This window comes from Sceloporus occidentalis, unplaced genomic scaffold (genome assembly GCF_023333645.1).
Source record: "Sceloporus occidentalis isolate IW3139 unplaced genomic scaffold, rSceOcc1.0.p SCAF_1, whole genome shotgun sequence".
NCBI lineage: Eukaryota > Metazoa > Chordata > Lepidosauria > Squamata > Phrynosomatidae > Sceloporus > Sceloporus occidentalis.
In genome coordinates, this window is record NW_028316981.1 from 179,235,635 (window position 1) to 179,244,564 (window position 8,930).

At 46.5% G+C, this 8,930-nt stretch overlaps 1 protein-coding gene across 1 annotated transcript in view; it reads right to left on the reverse strand.

Moving 5' to 3' along the window:
* CCDC120 (coiled-coil domain containing 120) overlaps positions 1 to 6,329 on the reverse strand; it is a 50,901-nt gene extending 44,572 nt beyond the window's left edge. The window contains exon 1 of the mRNA XM_089484354.1: positions 6,214 to 6,329. The gene's annotated coding sequence lies outside the window, so the exon portion shown is untranslated. The remainder of the gene's footprint in view (positions 1 to 6,213) is intronic.
* Positions 6,330 to 8,930: the final 2,601 nt, after the last annotated feature.

Sequence of the window (8,930 nt, forward strand, 5' to 3'; positions counted from 1 at the left end):
AAAGCCTGTCAGAGCAAGCAGCTAAGCTTGGCCACACAATTGATTTTTTTTTAAATTGTTATTATTGGTAAAGAGATCTTGAGCCTTTCCATCTAACTGCTCTACAGCAGAGGATTATTGCCCTTGTGAGAATATATGTTTTATGCTTGCACTGGTATTTGCCTATTAGTAACTCTCTCCCATAGGAAGACAGAAGGCATTGAATCTGAAAGAAGATGCTGAAAAAGGGGGATGGCTTAAACTTTTGTCTAGGGAAGAAAAGCTGAGATAGGGTTTAGTGGGGAAAATAAACCCCATTAAACTCCTCTTCTCCAGACTCCATCACCATGTAAGTACAGTCGGCCCTTCTTATACATGGATTTTTTATACACGGATTCAAGCATACACGGTTTGAAAATGTTCCAAAAAAGTATAAATTTACCTTGATTTTCCATTTTTTATAAGGGACACCATTGTGCTATGTCATTATATTTAATGAGACTTGAGCATACACGGATTTTGTTATACACGGGGAATCTTGGAACCAAACCCCAGCGTATAACAAGGGTCCACTGTATTAGGTCCATAGCAAAGATAGCTATTGTTTTGCATCTTTTATATTGATTAAATTATTTCCGGTCGAGTATATCACACCAAACAGAAGAAGAAGCAGGAGTCCCAGGAAGATGAAACGGCCTGTATTTCTGCAGAAACCATCAGTCTGTTCCTTAGTGGGTCCCGAGAAGGTGGGAGATAGAATTTTCATACTGCTACTAAGAGGGGAATGGGGATTAGACAGTTCAGTGGTTTCTTAGGTTCCTGATCATCTGTCTGCCTCCCACTCATTCCCTTTCCATTGAAGTTGGGATTAGAAAGTTTGCGGGAGAAGAAGCCGTCACCTGACTTCAAATCGGCTTAGGAAGGAGAAACCAGGGAGTGATTCTGTAATAATAATTCGCTTTGCTCCTTCCAAGTAATACTCTTTCCCTTTCCCTCACTAGTCAAGGAAACCCCTCCAAAGCTCACGGCTGATGTGTCTGGAAAGCTTTATACTTTAAATCTGTTCATATGCTGTCCACACACATAACACAGTGCAGGAGCAGAAGTTGAGGGCGGGGGGGGGGTCTCTATGCTTCTCCTTCTAATCCACTACAAAAGGTATTATCCCCCTCGGAAGCACCAGGGAGACAGAGCAAGATTCCTGGCTTCCAGCCACACCCTGTTCTCAAATCAAGGAGACCTTGAGAAGGGGAAAGAAGGGTGAAGGAATGTGGATTTTGACCACAGACATCCAGCTCAAAAGAAAAGTAATGCGTGGGATGCACCACCGACAGCGATGCCCTGAACTGCACCTTGAAAAACAGAGCTGTCAAACTTTTGCCTTCTATGACACCAGACACATACACATGCAGTCTTCCCAGATTATAGTGGCATGAAAACCCTGTATGGTATTCATCATCTAGCCCCTGACCAGAGGCTGGCCTAAGATATTTTCCTGCCTGAAGTGCAGGGAGAAAAGACAATGCCCTGCTGCCTGGTGGGTACAAAAAATGTCTTACTGGCAGTCTGATCTTACCTGAGCACTGGCAATGGGTCTACCCTACTTGAAGCAAGCAGTCTCTTTAGGGGCCAGATCGCAGTGCCTGGCTCCGACTCTCCAGTTTTCATGGATCATCTCCTGGTGGGGAAAGGTTTTTTTTTTTTTTTTTTTGGGGGGGGGGTTCAATTTCCAGCTCAGTTAGCACAGCAGCAGCTTGCTACAATTTTGAAAGTTTGATTGGTTGCTAAAACTTGCATGAATTTACATAGTTAGACTTCTCCTTCCTTCCCTGTTGTTGTGATACCAGGGTTCACCACCTGCTCTGCTCTGCATCCACCTTTGGCTAGAGGTAAGTAGGCTACATTAAATGTTCCTTATCCCATCTCTGAGAGCTAGCATGGCATTGTGGTTTGACCATTGGATTATGACTCTGGAGACCAGTGTTCAGTTCCTAGCTTGGCCATGAAACCCACTGGATGACCTGGGGCAAGTCACATGCTCTCAGCCCCAGGGGAATGCCATGGCAAAACCCCCTCTGAACAAATCATAGAATCACAGATCTGGGAGACCCAAGGGCCATCCAGTCCAATGCCATTCTGCCATGCAGGAACTCACAAGCAATGCACCTCCAACAGATGGCCATCCAGTCTCTGTTTAAAGGTCTCCAAAGACGGAGAGTCCACTACACTCCGAGGAAGGAGTATGTTTCACTCTCAAACTGCTCCTACTGTCAGGAAGTTCCTCCTTATGTTGAGGTGGAATCTCTTTTCCTTAGTTTGAATCTATTTTTCTGGGTCCTATTCTCTGAAGCAGCAGAAAACAAGCTTGCTCCATCCTCAATATGACACCCCTTCAAATACTTAAACATGGCTATCATCTCACCTCTTAACCTTCTCTTCTCCAGGCTAACCATACCCAGCTTCCTTAGTCTCTCCCCATAAGGAATGGTTTCCAGACACTTCACCATTTTAGTCATCCTCGTCTGGACACACTCCAGTTTCTCAAAATCCTTTTTGAATTGTGGTGCCCAGAACTGGATACAGTATTCCAGGTCAGGCCTGACCAAAGCAGAATAGAGTGGCGCTATTATTTCCCTTGATCTAGATACTATACTTCTATTGATGCAGCCTGAAATTGCATTGGCCGTTTCAGCTGCCACATCACTCACTCTGTTGACTCATGTTCAATTTGTCATCTACTAGAACTCCTAGATCCCTTTCACATTTAGTCTTGTTAAGCCAGATATCCCCCATTCAATATCTATGCATTTCATTTTTTTCTGCCTAAGTGCAGTATCTTACATTTCTCCCTGCTAAAATTCATTTTGTTCATTTTGGCCCAGTTTTCTAACCTATTAAGGTCATTTTCAATTTTGATCCTCTCCTCTGGGATATTAGTCACTCCTCCTTATTTGGTGTCATCTGCAAATTTGATAAGCATGCCTTCTATTCTTTCGTCCAAGTCATTGATAAAGATGTTGAATAGCACTGGGCCCAGGACAGAGCCCTGTGGACCCCACTGGTCACTTCTCTCCAGGATGAAAAGGAGCCATTGTTGAGCACCCTTTGGTTCAGCCAGTCAACCAGTTATAAATCCACCTAAGAGTTGCATTGTCTAACCCATATTTTACTAGGTTTTACAAGAAAACCCCATGATAGGTCACCATAAGTCAGAAATGACTTGAGGGCAGATTTCTCTCTGTGTGTATTTCTCTATGTTTGAATGACAATCTCTGATCAAGCTCTGATATTGATACTAGGTCTATGCCTAGGTTTCAGGCTTTGGCCTGAAAACGTTACGGCTTCATATGATCCAGAAATTAGTTTTTGTGCCATGCACAACTCTGTCCCCCAACAAAGGAGAACAGCTGGACATTTCATGAGGAACAGTTGGGCTGCTGCTGTTACTGTCCTTAAGCATCTGCTGCCTGAGACATTCAGTATCACTCTACCTAATGGCAGAACCAGTCTTTCTTTTCCCCCCATCATATTTCCTACTTCGCATAATCACCCTCATACACACATATTCATAGTACTTTCAATCAGTTTGACTTGCTAGACCCGTCCCAAATACAGCCCTTTCCTTGCAAAGTAAGCAGTATGTTGCTAGGCATGACCCAGCTAGGCACAATCCAAGGGCTTCCTTTTCTCCTCACTTCCCAGGATGAACAGAACAGTCCCCAAAGGCCTGGTGCACAAAAGGAACCAAGATGTTCTAAAATAATTTATGGTAAATTTGTTTTTGTTTTTGCAGTAACCATTGACAATCAGAGCCCCAGAACCAGAATACAGTTCTGCTCTAAAAAACACAGTATAGCACTCTTGTTGCAAATAATCTAAGCTTCATGACACTTTTGTGATCCATGTCTGGACTTCTAGCCACCAAGTCTAATTTATTTTGATCACATCTGCTTAATTCTCAGCCAGCATAGTCCAATGGAAAAAAGGAAGCCACGTAAAAACAGTGAACAGTCCAGCAGCACCTTAAAGACATACACGGTTATGATGGCATCTTGCGGACCTAGTGCCCACTTCAACAAATGGATGGCTCAAGTTATGAAAACAACATTTGTTTAGTCTTGACAGTACCACGAGATCAGCTTGTTTCTGACTGACCAAAATAAAACGAGTGTCCCTTTGATGCGTGCTATAAACACCCCACACATTCTTCGCCTGGTTTATGGGGGTGGGCAGAGGAAGGAGGAGTGGGTGGGATTCACCACCATCCTGGTAAATTAAACTAGGTCAGCCTGCCGCAGAGCTGCTCCCAGTCTCCCTGCGCTAGGTCAGCTCCTGCTTCATTGTGGGGAATGGATACCCAGAAGTTTGAGCTTCCAGCAGCTCTGGGGCTTGGGCCTCCTGGCCATCATTTTTACCTGCTGCCACTTCCAAGCCAGAAATTGTAAAGCAGGAGTCTTAACCAGAGCCTGTCCCTGCGCCACCCCGATCCCACACCCTTCTGACCTGTCGTTTCCAAACAGCCTCCCAAATGGGTCAGGTCCCCTTTAATCCTGCTTTCTGCCCTGTTTCACACATTCAATCTTTAATCAGGCCCTGTGGCTAATTCACAGTGTGTGATATGAGAGGGACTGTCTATGCGGGAAGGGAGAGGAGGGGAGAGCCGCTGGTATCAGCCATGGTGCTTCCATAGGACACAGGTCTGGCCTGAGCATCACGGTTAATTCACAAGTTGGGGAGGAGGGATTATCCTTTCTAACAAAATTGGAAATTCAGATTTGCTTTGCCAGTTCTGTCCCCATCTCTGGGACAAGGGATGTGAACGCTGGAGAGGTTCATATCTGAAGTGATGGTGGGGAGGACGTATTTATGCAGTGATCATTCACTGGGGTTCAAATAATTCCTTGCACAAGAGCCCTTCATGCCAAGGATGTACTATTAGCCCAAACCAAGTCAGAGCTGTTTCTTTAGTGGATTGATGGAGGAAGAGGGGAGGAAAGGTTACAGCATCCACACAAAGATCATTCAAATGTCATCTGTCCATCTACGGAGGTCTCTGCCCTCGGATGACTCCAAGGGGAAATGCTTCTTTTCATGTCCTCTTTCTAGATACACTCCTGTGTATTGCAGCTGATAGAGGAGAATACTGTACATCAGTTGTTTAATCATGCCCACAAGCTGCACAGTTTATTGTGGGGAGTGGTCTAGGCAGGTCTGCTGGGCCACCCGATACAATGAGAGACGGGGGTTGTGTGTGTGTGTATGTGTGAATGTTTTGAATACAAATCTGGAGGACTTGCTCACAGAGGAAGCAACAGGGAAAGGATCCCAAGGATCTTATGCTACCTGCTCTCATTTCCCACCTGTCATTGACACCCTCCCTATACTTTGCAGTGGGTTGCAGCTAGCAGACACCACATTGTGACCCACAGGGCAACTGACCCCAGCAGTGTTGGCCAAGAGACCTTGTCTTGCCTTGTCGATTTGTTGTTGTTGCTGTGCGCCTTCAGATCAGTTTCCGATTTACGGCACCCTGAAGGCAAGCCTATCACAGGGGTTTCTTACCTAGATTTCTTCAGACGGGCTTTTGCCAGTGCCTCCCTTTGAGGACGAGAGAGTGTGACTCGCCTAAGGTCACCCACTGGGTCTCCTTGCCTGAGCAGGGATTTGAGCCCTGCTCTCCATAGTCCTAGTCCAGCGCTCGTCAACGTATCACTTGTAAAATGGGAGCAGCGCTCGTAGTAAATCCACTGTCTTGCAAGATTCTTGTGTATGTGTGAGGAAAAGAGAGATATGGGGGGGGGGGGCACATATGCATGTGGGTGATCTGCCATGAGAATGAGAGGAAGGATGGGCTACAAACCTAAATCATAACACGTCCCCTTGACACCCCCTTCCCCCAACACACACATTTACACACACCCCATGGATCAAAGCTAGCAAATTCCAATACACACAGCGAAGGCTCCCCCTCACCCCAATCCCCTTTGTGTAGTTTGCGTCTCCCCCTTTTCCCAAAACACCAAATTACAGGACTGGCCCAGGGCCACCATCCTAGGCCCCCCACCCCCAAAATCAATAGATGAGGGGCTTTTCACCTCTATTAACCCCACAAACTTTTAAGGTGGATCACTGAAGGGGACACTACAATAGAGACCCCCACATCGCTCCAGCCTCCAAAAGAGGCCTCTCTCCCCCCCACCCCTTCCCCCAAACCCATCCATCTCCCCTTCTTACCATGTTTCCCCCTCCCAAGAAGACAACAAGGTGGATGCCTTGCTTGAGGATCCTGGTTGTAGCTGTGCAAAGGAGGAGCCCAATTGGTCTGGGAAGGGAGATGGAGGGAGAAGGGTGTGTGTTGTGGGTCTGGGGTCTTCCCTCTCAGCATCTCCAGTCGGTGAATGCAGCTGGCTTGGAGCCCATTCCTCTGAAGGTTGGGGGTCTTGGCTGGGAGGAAGGACAAAATCCCCCTTCCTGGGGGTCTGGAAAAGGGAAGGAAGGAAGGAAGGACGGAAGGAAGGAAGGAAGGAAGAAGGGAAAGAAGGAAATGGTGGTGGAGGGGTTGAGGAGGGGGTGCTTATTGTTTGTTTACCTCCTCTCCTCCTTCCTCAGCCTTTCTCTCCCGCTTCCCCACCAAAACAGATGCGCAGAGAGAGAGGCTGCTGCCTGAGTTGTTGTGTGTGGAGTGTGGTGTGTGGAGCGTAGCAGTGTGTGTGGAAGGGAGCAGTGTGTGTGGCGCCAGGCTTTCACCCCCAGGCTCAGCAGCTGTCCTCCTTTCCCAGGACAAGGTCCTCCATTCCAGCCCTGCTGCTCTCCCAGGAGGGGCTCCAAAGCTGTCCTCCATTTGCAGCTCTACAAAGGAGCCTGCAAGTGTATTTGTAGACAGGGGGGCTAGAAAGAAAGAAAGAAACAGAGCCTCCTCCTCCTCCTCCTTTTCCATTGCTGCCTTCTCCAGGAGGGATTCCAACAGTCCTCCATTTGGAGCAGGACTAAGAAGCACATTCAGGGTGGCCCACAGGTCCTCCTCTTTTTCCAGGACAGGTCCTCCATTTCAGCCTTCTCTCAAGGAGGCATTTCAAAAATGTCCTCCGTTTGGAGCCTAAAAAGCATGGATTTATATTTACACAGGGTGACTAGAGCATTCTCCTCCTTTTCCAGGACAGGCCCTCCATTTCTGCCTTCTCTCCAGGAGGGGTTCCAAAATTGTCCTCCATTTTGAGCAGGGCTAAGAAGCACATTCAGGGTGGCCATAGGTCCTCTTCCTTTATTCTAGCCTTCTGACCAAGAGAAATACCAAAATAGTCCTCCATCTTGAGCAGGACTAAGAAGCTTGGACTTATATTTATACAAGGTTAATAGACCTCCTCCTCCTTTTCCAGGACAGGTCCTCCACTTTGGCCTTCTGTCCAAGAGAAATTCCAAAATAGTCCTCCATCTTGAGGAGGACTACGCAGCATGAATTTTAGATGAGTCTTTTGAGCTTTTAGTCAGTCATGTCCTACATTTTGATTGAAGGTCCTTCATTTTGCCCTCATTATAGGTTTGCCTTAGGGTTGCCATGTCAGAAACAGGATTGCCAGATTTCCCAGGGCAGGTCCTCCATTTCAGCATCCCTGTCCAGAAGAGATGCCAAAATACCCTCTATTTGGTGCAGAACTAGGAAGCATTAATGTATATTTACATTAGCATTTCAAGCTCTTCTGTATGTGGAAGAGAGAGGGGCATCACAACCAGGGTGAACAGATGTAGGACCTTCAAGAAAAATGTAGGTGCAAATAAAAGCTAACATAAATATAAATGCATGCTTCTTAGACCTGGTCAAAATGGAGAACATTGTGGCATTCCCCCTGGACAGAAGGTTGAAACGGAGGACATGTCCTAGGAGTTTATCACACTGGGGCTAATTTCAGCATTAAAGAGAGAATAAAGCGCATTTAAAGCATCCTGCGGATAAAGCGAAAATGGCAAGTAATTGCACAAATTATTATCACACACAATTGCGCAAATAAAGTGATATAAGAAATGCATTGTCGCTGAAATCTCCAAAATAAAAAAGGTGCACATTAATGCTTCTTTGTGACCACTTTAATGTCAGGTTTTGTGTACTGTTGTGTGAAATCGTTTTGCGTAATTACATGATTTTTCCGAGATATTCATGGGACAAACTCCCGAGGAAAGGAGGAGGACCTCTAGTCACCCTGGTCACAACATAGTTCTCCTCAGCCCTCAACCTGCTTTCCACCTGGAAGACTCGGCAGCCTTTCAGGGCCTGCATGGAGAACCAAAGGCAGGCTGTGGGAAGATGGGAAAACCACTCTCCCCCACTAAGCATACAGTATCCATTTCTTGTGATGGTGGAGTGCCTTCAAGTTGTTTACCACTTATGGTGACCCTAAGGCAAACCTTGTGGTGTGTTGTTGTGGGCTTTCAGGTCATTTTCTGACTTATGGTGATCCTAATGTGACCTTTTCATGGGGTTTTCTTGGCTAGATTTGTTCAGAGGAGGTTTGTCATTGCCTTCCTCTGAGGCTGAGAGAGTATGACTTGTCCAGGGTCCCCCATTGGGCTTCCATTGTCCCCAGAGCCTCGGTCTCCAGAGTCATAGTACAACACTCAACCCACTTCACCACCCTGGCTCTCACACTGGTTCTAGGAAAACCACTCTCCCTCACTAAACCTATTCATTTGTTGTTGTTGTTGTTCTGGCCTTCATGTTGTTTCTGACTTATGGGCAACCCTAAGAAGAACCTAAGAGGCAGCATGGTGTGGTGGTTTGAGAATTGGACTAGGGCTCTGGAGACCATGGTTTGAATCCCAGCTCAGCCTTGTAAACCCACTGGGCAAATCAGACTCTCTCAGCCTCAGAGGATGGCATTAGCAAACTCCCTCTGAAGAAACCTGCCAAGAAAACCCCATGATAGGTTCTCCTTGGGTTCACCATAAGTCGAAAACAA